We start from the raw sequence: 21,530 nt of genomic DNA on the forward strand, positions 1-21,530 counted from the left end.
GTCATAGACCCGGTAAGTTCAAGGTTTTCTGGTGATTCATATCTGTGAAATTTTCTGGCATGTAACATTTGATGAGTAAATTCTCAAGTCAGCTCAGTCATGGTGCCACCAAAGGGGAGAGCTGAGAGTCTTCCAGAAGGCTAGGTAAGAGACAAGAAGGTAATAGATAATGGCATGTGGATGTGGGAAAGTGAGTTAGATTTTACACATCTCCTTCCGTAGGACATGTGAAAAACTACAACTTCTCTTGGTTTTGTTAGCTAGACCAGCTGCGAGAGGAAAAACTGTCTACTGAGAAGTCAGAATCCTGTGGGAGAATGGGTAGGAAAACAGTACCTTTACAAAAGATAAGCAGCAGATTTATAAGTTGTTATGGGATGGAATGATATCTCTGGGCAAGCAGTGACATAGTATGGATACAATAGATAGATGGCCACAGACTGCAGGAAGGAGAATCTGAAGTTCTGGGTAGTTAAAAGAAGGCTTCATAGAACTTACACCTTACATACATGTGTGAGAAATGTTAACCAGGAAGGGATCTGAGATTTTTTCAAGATACTGCTTTTTTCACCAGGCAATTACAGTTCATTGGAAACAAATATTTGCCAGGAAAAAGTCGATTTTGTGTATTGTCTGTTCACATATTTTTTCATCCAACTTTCTAAAAGATTTAGATTAAAAGTTAGCAACTAAAATTGTTTTATTTAACTTGTAGAAAACTCTATATTGTAAGTAAAACTAAACTGAATTTCTTTAAATTTAAATCTTTTCATGTAAGTGGTGAAAACCTGTATGGACTTCAATGCTATCAAAACATCTTGAATTATACAAACCATTATCAGTTTTCAATGTTCATTAATAAAATAAGTTTATTTAATTTTAAATTATTTTGGGGATTAATTAAGTGCTTTTTAGCTCATTTACCAGCTATATTCCTGATGCTCTGGTTACTGTTAAAGAACCAAGACACAAATATAACTTTTGTATCATTTCAAGTAACACTATCAGGTTGAAGATCTTCTAAAACAGAGCACAGGAGGGAGCAATTTGATTGCATCTCTACACGTCCACCCCACCTCACAGCCAATATGCCTTTAGACACCTGTCCAGCAAAAAATGAAATAAAAATGAAATGAAAGTCTAAGTGGGATTAAATGTACCTTCAAATCACCCAATGCATGTAATTAGGGCCTGGTAAATAAATAAATATGGAGCACAATGTTTTTGAAGGGGATGGAGGGAAGAGGAGAAGAAACAGACTAACTTCAAGTACCATTATCTGAGTCATCGTGTAATTAAAGCCTGTGGGCTGAGTTTGGGTCTGTTCCACCTGCTTTGCACCAGTTCCAGTGGTATTTTACAGTTCAAAACCTTACTCAGCTGCCCATCAAATGATGCCTTTGGCACAAGGAAATCCCCAGGAGTCAATCTTTAAATATTCCCTCCCGGGTTTTTTGTAAGGGGCCAGGCATGTGAAAGGGAAGGTGGTTTGGGACATCCACAGGGTCCAATTAGTCTTTTGCTTCTGGGGTGGTCCCTTAAGGCCACAGGCAGTGGGCATTAAATTCATTAGCCCGTGGCTACTTTAATTTACATTGGTGATTGTTACCAGGTAGGACCAAAATATGGCACACAAATATTACAAACAGGAGACCAGCCACAGGAAGAAAGCAAACTGCACTTTTTGCCTGCAGGCAAGTTCACTGTTCATGAATGCAAAACTAATAGACTGATACTTTTAAAGCTGGTCTCTTCCTTAGATTGCAAGGAGATATGCAAAAGCAGCTGAGTTTCAACTGAATCTACTTCATTTATGCTGAGTTATCAAAGAACAACACTTAGGGGATTAATGTGAAAGACTGGAGAAGATGGAAAACAAAATGGATGCAGTTAATTTAACAGAATCTTTCCTAAATATAAAGTGATGCCGTGCAGAAGCTAGGATGAGTCTTGTTTGTGTAATAAGCTTGCAGGAGTGTAAGTTGGCAATAAAAGGAAAGGAAACAAGAGGAGTGGTTCTGCCTGGCCACTTTGAGAACTTTCTTGCAAATTGAGAATAGAATCCTATCAAAAACCTTGAAAAAATGTGTCAGAAGCTGCACAACAGTATATGATATTGTAAAGGTACCACAAAAACCTCAAGACCATAGGACATCTTTGAAAGATTCACTGTAAGCCAGAAAACTCCCTTAAGTTCAAATGTTGCCTAGAGAAAGATCTTTCATTGTCTTTCCCCACCATATCAACAGGTACAACACAAAAGTGCAAAAATTCCTGAAGCTCCACACTCCACTGACGGTAAGTGTTGAATCAATACTGAAACCTGCCTTTTAGAAGAAAAACAAAGGAGCTTGCTCCTAGCATTGAAGGTTCCAGAGAAAGATTATCTGGAAAAAAAAAAAAAAGGAGTTTGGTATATATTCCTGTTTGTACATTTTACCAGCAGTAAAACATACAAGAGTCCACATCTTAATGATCATTGGTCAGTCTTGCCTGTTTCCCACCATATATCCTGATCAATTGATAATTCTTCATTCTAAAATGTTAGTCATCACAAAAAAAATGTTTGATATCTATCAGTAATCGCTCTCAATCTGCTTGCTTTTTTCAACTGCTCAATTTACCTTGTCAGTGGTCTGAATATCTGCACCAGTTTGCTTAGACAGGGAAATACTCAAAATTGTAACATACTTGAAGGATGAATGTGTGTGTCTGTGTATATCTAATATTTTAATGTATATATTTATACATGCACAGACACATACCTGAAAATATTTCACTGAAGTGTAGTGAGTTTTGAAGAGAACTTGGCACTACTGAAAGATTCATATAAACGAACCTGAAAACTGGTTGTCAAATAATGCAAAACAAGGCAAAGAACACCATATACTACATTAAATACTTTGAGCTTACTGAGTTGCTTGCTTGGACTTGCAGGAGAAACCTGAAAACTGAGATATATAGTCAGAAGGAAACAGGACTTAGGAGTATGAGCTTTGCCTCCTACTCCTGCATATTTTATAATTTATATTAATTATGACTTTTAATGATGAGTAATCTTCAAAGAGGTATAGGAAGATCTCAGAGAGAGAGGTTGAACACAAGAAATAGGCTGAGTACAATCAAAAATCCAGGGGTAGAGTGAAGAAACAACCTTGAATCTGTGGGACAAACACTCAGCAGCATGAGGGGGCTAAATATGTCAGTGAGTCAGAGATGAAGCAGATTTTCTCCTAGGGGAAAAGGAGGGGAAGATCAGGCACTCAGGAACAGGAAAGCAGTCTGTAAAGAAAAGTTTGGCTGACATGGAGAAAAAGAAAGATTTAGGAGATCTATGAGTGGCAAAGTGGGGTATGTAAAACCCTTGTTGAAACCACTGAGAATTCAGATTTTGTAACTTGAAAGCCTAAGTTGTCCTCTGGAGGCTTATATCCCTCACTGTAGATAGTGTCTCAGACAACATCTACTTCAAAGTTGCAGCTAGGAGATCAGAGAAAATTTGGGGAAAAAAAAAAAAAAAGGTTTTCCAGCAAATCAGCTTATAAAGTAAGTTCAGGATAAAGGGAATAACCCTCCTGGACTTCATTGGTACAAACGTGTTCTAAGCACAAATCATTACCCAAAGACAATGCCCTAATGCTTTATAGCGCCATACTCTCCATCAGTAGTGCAAGCACTGTTCACAGATGAGAACGAACTGGGGAAGTAATGATGATCTTATAATCAAAAGGAAAAGCCATTGGCTATTTGCATCCATCTGTGGTTTGATTGAGGAGTAGAACAGCACTGGACCCTATTGAAGGACAGATGGCAATTATCTGTATGTCAAAGTACCAGAGATTGCAAAGCAAACTCCTTGTCTGAACACGTATCAGTCTTTCAAAACTATTATGGTGTGTGACAGCTATGGCACAGCCCCACTGCACGAGCTGGTGAAGTCGCACTGCAACAGAAGGAGGACAGGGAAAGAAATCTGAGAACTTCTGTCTCCTTGCTCTTAGAAATGCTGCTTATAGCTTGAGTCTGTGGGAGTTCTTGTTAGGTATCACCTCCTGTTTCTCTTGCTAAATGTATGAATACTAAGGCAGATGGATGTGAACCAGAAGCACTAGACAAATTCCCTTCTCATGCTTTGGAATTGCAATCTGATAACGCTTCCTCACTTTAAGGAACCTAACTCAAAGCTGACTATCATTCAATGCCTGTGTTTGAACAGACTTCATGTGTTAAAATGACTAGTTTTGATTTATGTATTCAAGTATTATTAGGTGACTCATTTGATGAATAATACCATCACACAGTTCACTTGATGTTTAGTCTTTCCTGACTTCCAAAGGTCTTGTCATTTTCTGTCAATATCTGGAAATCTATAAAGTGAAAATGCTATCTCTCTATATTCCAGAAATCTGGGTTTCAGAGAGACACAATCAACAATCACTGCTGTGCTTCATCGAACTTGATTTAATCAAGAACCTACATCTGCAAGTTGCTAACCAAAGGAGTCTTAGGGGTTTTTCATGGGACAACACACTCATGAGGCTTCCCTGCAGACAGCCATCATGTCCCTGCTTTGAAATGGCACCGCCTCTCAGTTGATTTCTGAGGTTTACAAATTAATTATGGATGATTTGGAGAAGTTACAGAAACCTCTGGACTCAAGTCTTTTGAACAGATGCATTCCAAAGTGAAGAAAGTACCACAGTTGTGCAAAAACCTGGATTATCACCAATACAACACATTTAGAGATAATCACTTTCTATTACATACAACTCTGCAAAAAGGAAGCATCTCCACTTCATATTTTGAAGAACAGGCACAGAAAACAGAAAACGCACTTTAACAGCCCTTGAAGCTCCCTTATACTCTCAATTACATCACAGAAATATGTTAATCCTTTTATAATCAAAATACAATTTCTGAAGAGGACTAGGGAATTGAGGTAAGACACAGGTACACAGCTTTCCTTGAGCATATTAAGCAGCATTTGGAAGCAGGGATTTCTATCGTGATACCGGCTGTCACTAGCCCATTTAGTTGACAGGAAAATGAAACAAAATAACATTAAAAAAATTGGTCTGGTCACACAAACTTGGCTTTGTACAAAAACCGAAATAATTGTGCTGAAGGAAGAGAAGAACTGAGATAGTAGTCAGTGAAAGCAACCTCTTTAATCCATTTGAATGTAAGAAATCTTTCAATTGTACGTTTACTTCTGAGCTGTTGTATTTTCTTGGCACAAAGAAAAGTAAATATTAAATGCCAGTACTGGAATACTAACTACAAGTAAAATACAAGCCTGAGCGGAATCCAGTACTTCATTTATGCAATATTTGCACCTCCACATATGCCTTCAATAAGTGAGGTAACACATTAAGTTGGCCTGCTCTGCACAAGAGCAAGCTTCAATACAAATGTTGAATTCTGTAGTCCATATTAATATTGTCACCTCAAGCTCCAACTCTCTCCCTCCTTTTGCAATTTGCACATTAGCTGTTTATCACTAAAATCTTTATGTCAGTGGGGAGAAATCATATAACAGGAAGATGGTGCCCATTCAACTTCCAGATTGCTTGTTTGGAAAAAAAAAAACCAAAAACAGAACAAAATTGTATTTTATTAAAGAACTCAAAGATTTTTTAAACCAAATCAGCAGATCTTTAGTAAGAGATGCCAGTCTCCATAGCACAAGCATCTTGCTTTAAGTATTGGATTGTCTAGTACATATTCTTTAAGTCTTAGCATAGCCTGGGATGAATACAAACTGTTCTCAAGCAATGATATCTGATTGGGCATTAGGTGCCAGGTTCCTGTTTTCATGGGAAGAGAGCAGTCACAAGATGCCTGTACCATCAGAGTTAGTGTTAGGCATGGATAAGTAGTATTAAACAATAAAATTGCAAGTAGGCCCAACTGTATTTGTAGCTTTTGGAAAGCATACAGAACAACATCCAGAACAAAGCTTCATATGTGTGCCTCAGTTTAAACATGAAGGATAATGATAACATAAACATTAAGGTTGTTTTACAACCTTGGTTTCAGTGAGGTTCATCACACGCTGAAAATGAAGAGAACACATCCATCTATCGGTTCTCTGTGACAACCTAGCAATTTTGCACTCCAGAGAGTAATTCCTAGACAATAGTTCCATATATTAGGGAAGTCCTAAATCTGGTGAAGCCAGAAGAAGTTTTGTCCTTGACTTTGATGTAGTCATAGTTTCTTATGAGTGCTCCAAATGTAGAGCAAGAATATAAAAGCATATACTGGCTTTCACTGTAAAAGTATATCTGTACCTCATATGAGTTATGTCCAGAAATGTTACCAACCTATCCTTTTTATACATATAATACAAGTATTTCTGTAGAAATGTCTCTCTTCTAATATGTTCCAATTTTTTTCCCTTACATTCTTTTTTTTTTTTTTGACTGTGAGGCATAAAAAACCCCCAAACACCAAAATGATCCATTTCTGTGATCTTGAAGTAGGAAAATTGGTTAATTGGTTAAAACTGACAGGTAATATACACAAATTTCACAACGCCTAAGACAAATAAACATCTATTTGTGGTTTAAACCAAAACCTGATGTAAATGTAAATATTCTCTCAGAGCATTTACAGTTCAAATATTGCCACAAATGCATAAAAATCAATGAAATCTATAATCTAGACACTGTAGATAAAAATGCAGACTATATGTCTGGTTAGTTAAATATCCAAGCTGAGAGAAGCACTAAGTAAAGAATTAACTAGAAGCAATTCTATTATTTCTAATAGAAAGGAATCTTTCCAACAAAAGGAGAGAAACCATTCTCTATAAATATATGTAAATAATAATAAAAAGAAGTGCCTTTTATAGGGTCCAAGGCTGCTACAGCATACTCATGTATTCAGGAGTGAGAAAGAGGTTTCTACATTCACACTGAGAAATAACATTTTGTCTCCAGTTCTGGGCTCCTCAGTTCAAGAGGGACAGAGAACTTGAGGAGAGTCCAGCGCAGGACCATCAAGATGATCAGGGGACTGGAATATCTTTCATACGAGGAAAGGCTGTGGGAACTGGGGCTGTTTAGTCTGGAGAAGAGGAGATTGCGGGGAGATCTTATTAATATTTATAAATATCTAAATGGTGGATGTCAGGAGGTTGGGGTGTTCCTTTTTTCTATTTTATCTAGGAACAGGACAAGGGGTAATGGGATGATTCTACTTTGAGCGGAAAAGAAAACACGTAAAAAGTAAGAAAAAATATAGACAACCATCTAGAAAAAGAATATTGCCTCCTGCAAAAAAATTTCATGTTTGTGGCTCATTTAGCATAATCATAGTAATTTTTTATACACAACATTATTAACATTAGTAGGCTGAGTGCTGAAAGAACTGAAAATCATTCTAAAATTAGGTCCTGATCTAGCAAAGCAATTCAATAGGTATGTATCTCTAAGGACAGTAGTAGCCCAATTTGTAACAGCAACAATATTCAGAGTTACAGACATGCTTAAGGGCTATGCTGGACATGTTTGTCACATCCTGAAAAACGTACACCCACAAACAAAATTAATATGCTGTTTATGTTTTTATACAGTTTTCCTATTCAGGCATCCTTTGTGAGGAAAAGGTAACAATCACAAATAGAAACCAAATAAACCCTTATTTAAAAAGTCAAATCAATCCCAAAGCACTGTGACTTGAGGGGAGTGGGTTGGCTTGGTACAGTGTACTACTTTCTGCTTTCTTCCAGTCAAGCATCAAGTTTACATCCTATCTTGAAAATTATTCATTTTTGAGGTAGTCAAGCACTGTCACAGCTGCTGGCAGTAGAACTTGCCTCAAAGAAATACCTGGAAGACCTAAAGTCTTAGATTGCTTCAGTAATCCAAATTAGTCCATACTATCGCTCTTCATTTGGCTGGGAGAATCTGAGACGAGTTAATCTGACTTGACATAGAACAGCATTAGTTACTATATACTACCAAAGTTATAGCCAGCTGTGGTGACAGGTCAACCAGTGATGCAGTACAGACTTTTAGTTCAGTGAATGCATCCAAGCCTTCCTCACCTGCCCTTTCTCTGAGTGTAGGTCACAAATACAAGCCAAAGTACAATGACGGGATTTTGCTTTCAAAAAAATCACTAAGTGGAGCACATTATTCCTTTTAATCTCAACAAAGAAGTACAAGGAAAACATAAAGGCATATGATGTGAGTAAAAATGTGGTATAGAGCACACACACATACTGCTCTTGATACTAAGCATAATGTGTAAAATTAAGGTAAATGATTGTAATTTAAATATAAGTTCAATTTATACTATTTGTTTTCTTTTGGGCCACATCTACAACAGTAAAATGTTATCAGTCACATAAATTCTCATTTGAATGCTACTATGTATTTAGTTTTCACTTGCCAACAATGAACAGTAATGTGTTTGTATTTCACTAGTACTAAAACATATATTGATATTAAGGTCACCAATGAAAAACTATATGGTTATTTCACAGACTTTCCTTTTCTCTCTCTCTCCCAACACAGTATGCTATTTCTGCTAAATGCAGACAGTTAAGAAATTTTAGTTATAAAACAGTGTCAAAAATATCCATTAATAAATAAAGTTTGTAATTAAAAGCACCACAACAACCTAAATGAAGGTAACCAATCATAAAGAAGCAATCACTCTACAAAACCTTGGCACTGTATTTCCTTGTTGTTACAATTTTCAAAGGTTTGAGCTTTGGTAAATGATTTATACCATCTATAAAATTAAGTCTCGAGGACGCAGAACAAACTGAGTATAATGAAGTATGATTTTAATGCTTGAATGCCTTGATCTTGCACCTTTCATTTACCAAGGTGGCTCTGTGAGTTTTTTGAAATCTTTGCACATACAGATATTTCACCAGAAGCCAATGAAATTGTTGCCAAAAAGGTGACTCAAGATAATCACAGGCTGCAGAACTTGCTTATATGTTAGGATTTACAAAACTGCGTACTTATCACCAAATATGCACCATCCTGTATACATACTGCATTGAGTTTCTGATATTCTCTTCATTATAGTTTAGTAAGTAACACAGCCTACTACTAAATTGCCAAACTTTGCATTTTAAGAACATGTGGAATTTCTGTTTTGTAGACAATTAAAGAAGAAAAGGAGAAGTCCACAGTTTTTCTAAACAGATATCTTGATCTCCTTTATCACAATGGCCCAGTGCCAGCACCTAACAGATCAAACACCAAGACAAAGAGAATTTAATTACTGTGCGTAAACCTAGTTCTTTTTATGACTCATTTGTTCTCAATGAAGTCTTTCTTACGCCAACTGTTAAAACAGTACAGTCATTGCATTTTTTACAATTAAAACTGATCTGGAGCTCTGCTGACGTTAAAAATGACAACTCCCATTTGATGTTGTAACTTGAATACTTTTTTCCAGTTGTCAGGAGATACAATTATATTACACTTGGTGTTTGATCCTGCAATCTCTACTCATACAAGTGTTTTATCTGATTAATTATTTTGACACAGATGCCTTTGAGTCAAAATTGTTGCAATATAATTTCTTTCTTCAGAGTGACAGAAAGCAGGGATTCCCAAGCATGGCCTGCAAAACTTCTGCAAGCAGCTCAGAATGGTGTTTTATAAACCTTTGCTTTCCCAAGTCACACTGCAGAAACATTCTGCTGCCTACTTACTAGAGCACCTACAGAAAAAACATGTACCCTAAGATGATTAGGCTCTTTTTAAAAAGAAATAGGTCTATGTGTTTTTTAAATAAGGAGGAGTTCCTGATTTCGTTTTGTTGTGTCAGAATCTGCTATAGGTCTCTTGGATGCGATATCACACAGGTACCATTTGTCAGACGCTCTCTGGCACTTCTTATAGAGGAGAGATGGCATCCATCAATAAACTTGTCTGTTTTCTCTTTGTGACAGTAATGTCCTGTTTAACTCTTTTTTTTTTTCCTATTTTCATGTCAATTGCATGGAAATTATTTAAGGGAAAAGAATTTGAAGACATGATAGTAACTGGAAATCATTTGTTTCTCACAACAACTATTTATTTAGTATAAGATGACCAGCTTGCATACTTTTACATATCCATTACCTTACTCCTGTCCTTAAGTTAGTACTTCAGAGACTCTGATTTATATCATTTTCATGCTGCATTTTGTCTAGCACTGATGGAAGCCCACAAGGAAGGGAGTGAAGACAATGAGTTTATGAGATCCCATATTTGTAAAATTTTATGCTATTATTGTAGCATTGTAAGATTTGCTGCTATTTTTTACGGTCTAGACAACAGCCTGTAAAGCATCTACAGATGTAACCTTTATATATTTCTTAACATCTTTATACAGATGTTATATAAAAATAATGTAAAACTAATTAGAGCATTTTCCAGAAAAAGCCAGGACACAGTGACTGTCCCAGATATTAAAGTGACTAAAAATTAAGGGACTAAAAACTTTATACGCAACAAACCTTGCACCAGAGCAAGATGAAAACTATAAAAAAATGGTAATGGATCTATCTTATGCCTTAGAACACATTAGAGACTGAGTTGCCAAGGCTGCCATTGGACATTTTAGAAGACTACTTGTAACCCAGTTCATTTCACTCACTGGCATAGAATACACTCCCCACGAGTTACAAAGAGTGGTAATCCGATGAAAAGCTTTAAATCAGATTTATCACCAAGAAACCATACTACGGAAACCTAATGTGCATGTTAATGGAGCCATTTAGGAAATATTGCTGGACAAAAATTTAAGAACATTCTCTTTGATTTTCATATGCAAAGACTTCAAATAATGTTCATGAAGATGGATGATGACATTAAGAGCCCTCATGATGAAGGTAAATCATTCCTCTCATTTCCAAAAAAGGAAAGGATGGATGCAAAGAGAGATTAAAAGCACTGCACCAGAGCCATTGGTGGTAAAACTAGAACACTGAGAAAAACATGAGGAACTTGAATACTGGAAGAGGGTCAATGGGCTGAACAGGTCTGGCTCCCCTGAAAAACTACATTTGAATTGTTGGGTTAAATTAAAACAAATGGGACAGAAGAACAGAGGCCTCCAAAACATTATGTTCCCACAGTTTTCATAATAGGTAGCCAAGAACAGAAGGGAAAAAAAAAAGTATATTTATACCTTTCAGGGCTAGAGATTAATCCTTTAAAGACTCACTCTTGAGGAACAAACTCACAGGAAATTGTAGTGTTCACATAATTGTCTGATTTGGTAGGCAACTCTCAAAAATCTTTATGCTTTGGAAAGACGTGATCTACAGCTGGAGTTGTGAGATCCAGTTCTTCCCACATCATGAGTAGCAATGATGATGTCAAGCTCCAAGGATGATTGTATTTAGTGTTGAGCACTCATCTTGCTGAAGATGTAATACATCTCTCTTGGTCCTGACTCCTTCCTAACTTTTCAGTATGTTTTGCTAAGACTAGAACATTGCTGCAGAAACAACGTCTCAAATGGTCTTTTTATTGATGACCAGAATGTAAAGTCAGTGCTATAATACCTGTAACAATAAATATAGTCTCTTTAAAAATAAACCCTCCCACACACATTGTAGACTGAAAGAAAGCAAAAATACCCCAATACAATATGGTAGCTGACTAAGAAGTATTAATACTTCTTAAAAAATGCAATAGGCCCATTAGTCTACGGTGAATGAGCACAGACTGCCTTTTTCAGAGGACGATCCAGATACCTAACAAAGAGTTGCTTACAAGGAGTCAGTCGCCTCACTGATCGCAGCAGTCTAAAACTTGTCTGCATGTGATGCAGTGTCTGAAAGTTAAAAAAAAGAAAAAGAGGTTCACAAAGGCATCAAACCCCAAATGCAAGCAGTTTTTCAATGGAAGGAGACAAACCTCAACTGTCTGTCAGCCCTTGCATGGATAATGCAACCCAATTTCCACCCTAGTTGCCGATTTCCACTCTAGTTGCTGAGAGATGTCATCCCTCCTCAAATAACTAATTCCCTAATTCCAATCCTACGTTAATCCAAGGACTCTTTAATCCAGTCAAGGCTCATTTTTAAGCCTTGTCTTTAACTCTCTTTTCAGTACTAGCACAAGTGGCATACACTTGTGAGGCAGCACCTCCTGTGCTGAGGGCGGTGTCTCCTGAGCACAGCTCATCTGCACCTATAGCAGGACATTTGATGAAGGGATGATTAAAAAGTGATAGGCTTCCACTTGCATGTAACAGGGGTTTAAGGCAAACACTTAAGGGCAACGGCAATATCAGAGTAACCACCTGTATCACTGCATGTTAAACAGTATATTTCACAACTATAAATTTCAGGAGATAACACTTTGCATAGGAACCGCTGACTAATAGAGGTGTAAAGGGGTGGGAAATTAATTTCAATTCATTACCTTGAGGGCAGAAGACAAATATTCAGTATGCAAAGTGAATCCATGCCTTTCTGGCCTTGCACCACTTCCTTTGGCAGCTTGCTTTCTCCCTTCATATACCTTAATATGGAGTAACTCTGATTCAGACTAATTCCAACTCAGCTTTCCTAGGAAATTGAGTGTGTTTCTATTTGTTGCATGTCTGTTGGTTGCCAGGCCCCTTCTTTTCCGATCCAGTTTGAAATTACAAAAAGTGTCAAGATTTTTTAAAAAAAGAGCAATGCAAATTATTCCATAGTAAAAAGGGCAAATAAATTGGATAATTCTTTCATTATATGGTCATCCTTTTGGTTATCTCTAAGGACACCAATTTGACATAGGCATAAAGATTATGACTGAGGAAGCAGAGTCTAATTTCTCTGTTAATTCCCTGTTGTTGAATATGCCATTTGGAAGCCTGATTTTTGCAGGGGGAAAAAAAAAAAGAAAGGAAAATAAATTTTAAAAAAAACCCTGGTATCTCAGACTTTGCTTGACCACTTTTTCATCTGCTCTGAAGTACTTGAAATGTCATCATTTCATCATAAGTTGTTATCCTTGAAGATACTTGCTTCTCAGGTGACTACAGGTTTTCCATCTGGCAATAGCAAGAGCAAATCCATTCTTTTATTCTTGCTTGCAAGGTTAGATGTAAAATTTTCTTTGTAAATGTGCAAATAATAAAGGTACAAGAAATAAAGCAGCAGAAATATTTACAGTCAGAAGTCTCATTTCACCTTACATAAGACCAAAGTTTTATATTTTTCTATGCAGCTATATATAATAATATATTCACGTTCATTTATAAAATCAACTCAGAGAGATAAAGAGCTCAGCCTCCTCTTAGATGGGAGAAACTGTAGAGAGGCTGTTCAGTCCTGTTCTTCCTGTCCCCTAAACTGAGGTTTGACCACCTCATCCAGCCATGTTATTCAAATACCTTTTTCTTGATTCATTCTTAGTCTGGTGACAGCACCCACACACACAACACCACATTACCTACTGGGCTTGGGAACACTGGGTTCAAAGCCACACTCGGTAATCAGTGACTCCATTTCTCACTGGTGATACTTGTTGACATGAAGAAGTTGAATATCATGCTGTTGAAGCCACTGCCTGCACTTTTCTCCCTAGGCAGAGGCCAAAATGGTAGCTAATTTTACTTTAAGAACATTCATTACTGTTGTGGCGGTTTGAGGAAAACAGATCAGCTCTTGGGAACACCTTGCTCTATTACTCGATATTTAGAATATGCAAAATAGTATGTAATCACATGAGACACATCAGCAGACCTCAAAGTCCTTCAAAGAGTTGAGAAGTAGAAATGTTTTTTCTTACTCAGAAACACTCTTCAGCTTTAAGGAGAGTAGATCTACTTCTCTGAGATGCTACAATCCATTAAAAATTACTTCTTAATAGAAACTAAATATTTTAAAATAGTTTCATCTTGCTGGGTTAAGATACTACATTATAAAATTACAAACGTTCCTAATTTATTTTAAAAAATACTCCATTTATAGATTGCAATATGAGAACATTTATAGGAGAGATATAAATTCACAAAATTACGTAAAACTTTCACAGGATGCAAAAGAGCTTTTGTAATCATTGCACTGAGTCTGTAACAAGACTGTGAAGGTGTATTCACTGGAAGAACTGTGATAAACTATTTATCTTGTAAGCTGAAGCTCTTCTCATTGAAGTAAGCATATGTAACAGTTTCATTTAAGACTGTGGTTTTGTAAAGAAATAAATTTGCCTTTAGGATTTCTCCTACCAGATGAAAAACAGTATAGCCACATGTGGCAAAGTGCTGATCCAGTATAAAGTCATCTTGCTGGTTCAAATTAGTTCAGAAAGTTTTGAAGCATCAATTTTGTATGAAAGGCTACAGTCAAGTACAGTCAATTTGCACAATTTCAATTTTATATGGGATCAAGTATCGCCAATCATGCATAGAGCTGATGTACTCACCATATTGAATAGAAATCCCACAGAAATGCAGCTGTGTACCCAAGAATATTTGGATCAGCTCTAGAATATAACAGGACTACATCCAAAGACATTTGAACAAGGAGAAGGGCTCCTGAGTACTTCCAAAGGCATAGGGCTTGATTTTTTCGATTGTGTTTTAACTGGACTTAATGGCACATTGACAAGGAAACATCTCTGCTTCCTTCGACAGTAAGTTCAGAGCTTGTCATTCTGAAGATTACATTTAGATGTAGGTGTATAAAAATACAACAGCGAGGTGTAGCTGGCAAACCCAGGATATGAGTCATTTTAGCCGATATTTGCAGTATTTTCTTCCTACGTAGTAATTGCATGAAAGAGGGCAAAAAAAGAAAGGGTAAAAGAAAAGGGTGGAAATATATTCCCTTGAGGTTGGGTTTTCCCTTTGTCCATAATCAGTCAAGCCTAATCTCCCTGAACAATTAATTAGAAGAGTCACAAAAAGGATTACTGAGAAGGATGACACTAAATCAATCACCAGGGAGAGGACAATTTGTTGACTAAGAATTACGTGTCTCCAAAGACCATGGATCAAAAGTTCTCCCTGTGGATGTCAAGGCTCATTCTACACAATTTCAAACCTACCTGAACAGATCTGTCTGTGGTATGTACTAATCTGGTCAGCCACAATGTGAGCATGATAGAGAAGGAAAGCTGATGAATATGTGTATGGTATATTCTAGGAACTACTAGCATTAACAATGCCATCGTCTTGAAAGTCACTCAGATGCCAAGCAAGAGAAGGTAAGGCCAACATTTCAGTGATTTTTTACTTTTATTTTTCATTTTTTTCAAATGGATCTCTGAGGGGCATTCTGTGTAACTAAAATCTTGATATTGCTCTCATATGTATTTGCACATGGGCATTACTGTTGTCTTTATGTGAGTATGTCTGATGATGGAAAGACTCTGGAAAGTGCTAATTTATATTCAGAGGCTACACCAGAGGTGGGCAAAACCATGACACCATGTTAGGACAAACTAGTTTTTCACTTGGGCAAAACTTAATAAACATCACAGTATTGCTTTCAAATCTTCTATGACATGGAGAATCAACTATGCTTTGAATTAATTTATAATTATCCATTCATTTATCCACCCTTCCAAGCTTTTTGAGGTGGGTGTTTCTAAAACAGATAAGTATAGGCCAGTCCATTCTCACTTTATCCTCACGTGACATCCTAGCTTACCAGTAAATGGGTACTTACAAACTTCTAAACAGGTCAGCCAAAATGCAGACTTTTAAAAAACTAACAACAGGGGAATGTGAAAATTTATATCTCTTGAGCAGACAGCAAATACTCTTGGTCCCAAATAATTTTTCAAAGGACTATAGCAACTTCCTCCCCTTCCCTATCCATGCCAGCTACAGGGTGTTAGGAACTAACTCCCTTACCTCTTAAACCAGGTTTACACTCAGAGGCCACGATGCCATCCAGAAAACATCAGATTCGTAAACATATTCAGAATGATTAAATATTTTTTTCACCCATCATTTTACCCTTTCCCTTCAGTTTAAAACGCACACTAGAAGTATTTCCCCTTTAGGTAGGATATTAGCTTTTGTGAAATGGTCCGATTCTACAGTTATCTTGTAATCTCAGTTCTAACACAAGGCTCCCTGGATTTAGAAAACTTTCTTCAGGGATAATCCATGGTTTGGATATAACATGATTCTGGTTATAAATCAAGTTAGGTGCCTTTATGGGACTGTTTCCTGCTGTGGGCCACCTAAGATAAATCCTATTGAATTTAACAATACAAATGATGCACATGTGCAAATAAATGCCTGTGTGTATCATGATGTGCACTTTATGCTTATCCCACTCCAGTACCATTTGCTTTCAAATCACTGATGGTGACCTTTGTTTATGCACCAGCAGAGACTTTTGAAACTCTCTGACTTTTTTTGCAGTTATACTACTGACTTTGGAAATCATTCTGGCATTTATATTAGAAATAACATGAATTCATATATTTCTACCCACCATGGATCTTTTGAATCCTATCTCTAGAGAGATTTAAGTGCTTTTCATGGAGTATAACATTGTCCTGTGTCTGAGTATCCACATGTATGAAGTTCACACTTGCAGAAGTCCTTCCATGGTTGAAACCTACTTAATAAAAAGGGAAGAAACACCTTGTTTTTAAAACAAATTTCAAAATAAATCAACATTAAGAGTCCATGAGAAACTACTTGCAATACCCAAAGAATGAAAAATTTACCCAGGAAAAAAAAAGCCACTTTTTTTCTGCATTGAGTAACAAACACAGTACAAAATTTTTCAATCAAGTAGTTGATTCCTTTTCAGGAGAAATTAAAAAAAAAGAGTATGAAAAGAAAAACTCCACAACTGCTCATGTCTTGCAATTTTATAAATTTTTGCCTTTAAGTTTGGAACAGAGTCTTTAGTACACATAAAGGAAAATATTATATGTTTCTGAAAAGCACAACTTCATACCAGTTTCTAGTAAAGCTACTAAAACTCTAAATACATAAACAATAGCTTTTCCCCCCATAATAATCTAACAATACAAAAGAATGTGACACATTCAAAAATTGCAAAGCTGTTTTAAAACTTCAGTAAGTAAAATAGCAAAGTTTTTTTCTCTGCTAAGGTAGTGGTTTTACTTGAGCTGAGTTATCAGATTAGCAGATAGTATTTTTGAAAATAATCCAGGCAACTTGAAATTATTCAATATTTTAGATGTAAGCAACTGAATTACACTATGCGGCATTACTGTAGACCTCTGTTTTATCTTTGAACTTTGGGACACCACCACTTTCCTGTATTATGCCTGAGTCTACAATTGCACACAGAGTGCCTACACAATAGATCTGGGAGAATATGCAAGCTTTTCTTTGCTTTTTGTAATGGATACGCAAATGTGCCAGCTGATCTCCTCTGTCAGGCTTCACCAGCAAAACAGCAGAGAGGTTGAGTCACTGTCATTATGCTCCAGATAACAAAAGATACAGACAGATATAATGAAGGACAGATTTAGTGACTCTACATTGCCTATAATCACCTTCAGTATTAAGGGACTTTTCTTATGACACTCTTCTACATAATAACAGCAAAACAATGCAATAAGAAGTCAGTTGGGACGCAAACACCTTGTTACTCTTCATGTCTTTAAAAGCACCCTGCAGGTGCCTTTCTTAGACATTAATAAATTTAGTCTTACAAAACAGGCAGGTATGGGAAGTAGGTGATCCATGAATCAATTACAGTCAATTTTACTAAAGATACAGAAATCACAGCAGATATCTGCAATAGAAAGCCACGAGTAGCTGTTCAAAGCAGGCTTAAAATTGAAACCAAGCAACATACGTTAACTACAGCTTTCGGATTTTAAAACTAGATAAATAGGCCAATCTAGTCTGCATCTATCAGCAGAAGAGGGTTTTTTGGGTTTTTTTGTTTGTTTTTTTTTTCTTTTTTAGCAGTCCAGGTGCTTAACCCTAGGGTAATTCACTGTGGTAACTGCTATTCCAGCACGTGTCAATCACTCTGCAGCTGAAGCTGGGATAAAACCCCCTTTGGCTTCTACAGCCCCATCAAGAACATGGTACTTTCCAAATTTCCTCCAAAGTCAGAATCTTGAAATATTAATAGTAAGAAAAATCTACCTTGAGGACACCACTGCCTCTAAGATGCTTTTCTCCTGCTGCAGAATGAAAGGAGCATCCAGACCATTAAGATCATTGCCTATCTAGTACGGAGAGACTTATCAAAGGGAAATTAATAAAATATAAAAGAAAGAAAGATTATTGCCTATCTATCAAAGAGGGACTTATCAAAGGGGAACTGATAAAATACTAGAGAAAGAAAAGCAGAAGATGACATTTGCCTTGCAGCAACTTAGTTAAAGCCAGATGTCTGTTTTTTCTCAAGTATCTTGAGAAACTGCACAGGTAAACACAGAGAACAGACTACACCAGGACCTCGGCTTCTTCCATTGCTAAAGCAAAATGCTAGTCACATAGATACTTTAATATAGGGCTTGCTGCTAAAAATAAGAAGCAAAGCATAGCCTTCTATAGCAGTACAAGCAGCTAAAAATTCCCCAAATATTCAAGTCAGTATCATATTCATGCAACAGGAACTACAAACTGCAGCTCATTCGTTGTTTTTAATTCTGTGACATCGATTAAACTCAGCTGTCAGACTGGGGGGCTTAGGATGAAGCAAAAGAGAAGGGCATTTCAGCACGCAGTTAGAATGGTGTCATTGGTCAGCAGGGCCTTCATTGATGTATTTTAATAGAAGCCTACCACTCACTGACCAGTCTCAGCAGCTTCACAGCTGTCCAAACGCTTCTCTTCAGATTGCTGACACACAAAGTAATGCATTGAAAACATCTGTCCACTCTGGTAACTTTCTGAAATACATCCAGATGGTAAAATGTTGTTTCTGCTCTCTTAGCTATTTAGAACAAAACAACACTTTGTTTTGGGAGAGCAGAGGAATATCAAATGTTAGTAATTTAGTATAATAAATTGTAGGTTCATAAAAGCAAGCCCTTAAGATGCCCCTTCTGCACAAAAAAACAAACAAAAAGTGCACTTTGGATGGCAGAGAAATACTTAAAACTCTTCCAGGGCTCCCATAGGACTTTCCACGCTTTCATTCCAAGTGGGCAAGACCCATTTAGGATATCAGTTTTGAGAAAATGACCGGACTTTTTCCTCAAATAAAAATAAGCACTTCTCAGAAGAAGTCTGTTTTCAGAAGCATGGATTGTCCCAGTGCTGGGTCTAGGTCTATCTGCTCAACCTTTCAAAGGGAAAAAAAACTCTGAAATTTCTGGCCAACTACATCTCTGTGTTCAAAATGTTGGAAAACTCCCTGAATATAGATTAATCTTTAGTTAATATCTAAGCAAACATTTCTCTTCAGGAGGACTGCAAAAGAACATTTATTTGATAGCAAAGCACAAAACTTGCCCAAAAGACTTGGGAAAAGGTCTTTGTACACAGAAGTTCTCAGGTATAATCACAAAGACCTTTATAAATCAAGTTCTGCTTTATGCATCCTCTATAAATACAATTCTGCTTTATGTGTTATGTTTAGCAGTTAAAGGGGTTTTCACAACGTTCTTTTCCTGTTACTTTAAGATCCTTTTCTGTGTTCAGAGAGGTACAAATGAATTTTCTTGTAAACAGAACAAGCTCCACATCTAACTCAAAATAAGGACTAAAAAGAACAAAAAACCCTTGATTCCAAAATAGTAATCAAATTTATCATGATTTTCAGGGCAATTCAGGTGAGTTAGACACATTACAGTTAATTTAAAAACACACCGAATTACTTCATTATTTCCAGTGCAAAAGTATGTCTAGGTAGGTTTGAAAATATCTCTGTCTACTGTAATCTAAAAAATCACTACCGAACCATGTTGTTAGGTTCTCCATAAAGGAATTTACTGCTGGGAATTATAATAGAGAGTAAAAGCTAAACCAAATGACAAAGACAGCCCTACTATAGATTCATTACCTCTACTTGCAATGTAGGGCTTGTATTTTTATTACAGGACACACAATTGATATGGCACTGACTGCGTATAACTCAAAACATTTATTGACGTGTACCATAAATTCTAGCCATGAGTAAAAGAAACAAATACAGGAACCACTGACCTTAATTCACACTGTTATAAAGTTGATTTGTTTGTCATCCTTGTAGGTTAAATAAAGATAAATTAAAATGTGTCCAAGAAATAGTGCTTATATGTGAATTTTACCTTAAATTCATTCAGTCTGATCTTGTAAAATATTGAGCATCTCCTGTTGGCACTAAGCCTTCCAACAAAATTCAATAATGATTGAAGGTGTTAAACATCCAGCCAAAATACAGCTATTATCTTTCAGCATTGGACACCATTTCACGGACTGTGTGATGATGTCCAGGTGTACATAGTATACTGTTAGTAACCAAGAGGCAGTAATGAGGATCACATCTCTGCAGAGTATATTTTCATTTCAACTGGTGGTTAAATTTTATGCATTTCCACAAAGATCCATGAATGGCAGCTCATAACAAAAATATTTGGAAATAAGAGACCAATTTTGTTAAATTGTCGGCCTCATTCTAATTTAAAAATCTGTTGGATTTCATTACATTCAACAGCAAAGTAACTGCACATAAAGGCTGCTGTATCCAAGTACTTCAAGACAAAACCTTTGGTTGGATAACATGCACACACAGCTGAATCCAGGACTCCATAACAAGCGATCCAAGCTGAACAAAGTCTTACAAGAAAGAGACAAACCTAGGGATTAAAATACTATAGATTTTTTTCTGTTTGATTTGTACTAGTAAGAAATTGCATTACTGTTGCATGGGTGGGACATAGGAATCTACTTTCTTCAAGTAATTTAAATCACTTAGAAGTTATATCTACAACACTTAAAATATATAGATCCTAATCCATAGTCTTTACATGAATATGCATTATCATGCAGTGACAGCTTTAGAGACCCTACAAATAAATAGTTACAATGGAAAGATATACAGGACTTTATCTGCTTCTCCAATGTAGAAATCTTTCAGATATTACTGATAACATTCTTAAGAATATTTCCTACATAATATGATATTAATGATAACTTTAAATTTCAGATAAACTTGTTCTAGAGAGAGCAAGAAGCAAACAAAAAACCCTAGACTGAAAAAGTCTCTTTGGTAATAAGTTATCAAACATATAATGTTTATTATTATGAAGGGAAAATACACCAAAACATATGGATAAAAATATTTTCCATAAGATTCTAAGCATAAACATGATATGTTAAAATAATGACATCTAAATAAGTCTTCTCTCATAGCTACCATAAATGAAAGAGTGAGTATGTCCTTCAACTGTATTTGAACAACTTGGAACCGTATTTGTTACCATAAATGCAACAAAATCTGGCTTATAAAGTGAAAATGGCAGCAAATTAAGCTACAGCAAGAACAACATAATGCTTTCTGTAGTAATAAAGCATGTGCCGTAACCCATATCTAATACCAAATTGAGAAGATAAACACGCATATTTACCCACTTTATATAATGTATAAGTGAAGACTTAAATAAGGTAGAAGAGAGATTCTCTTCTTC

Source organism: Colius striatus, chromosome Z, assembly GCF_028858725.1.
Source record: "Colius striatus isolate bColStr4 chromosome Z, bColStr4.1.hap1, whole genome shotgun sequence".
Lineage (NCBI taxonomy): Eukaryota > Metazoa > Chordata > Aves > Coliiformes > Coliidae > Colius > Colius striatus.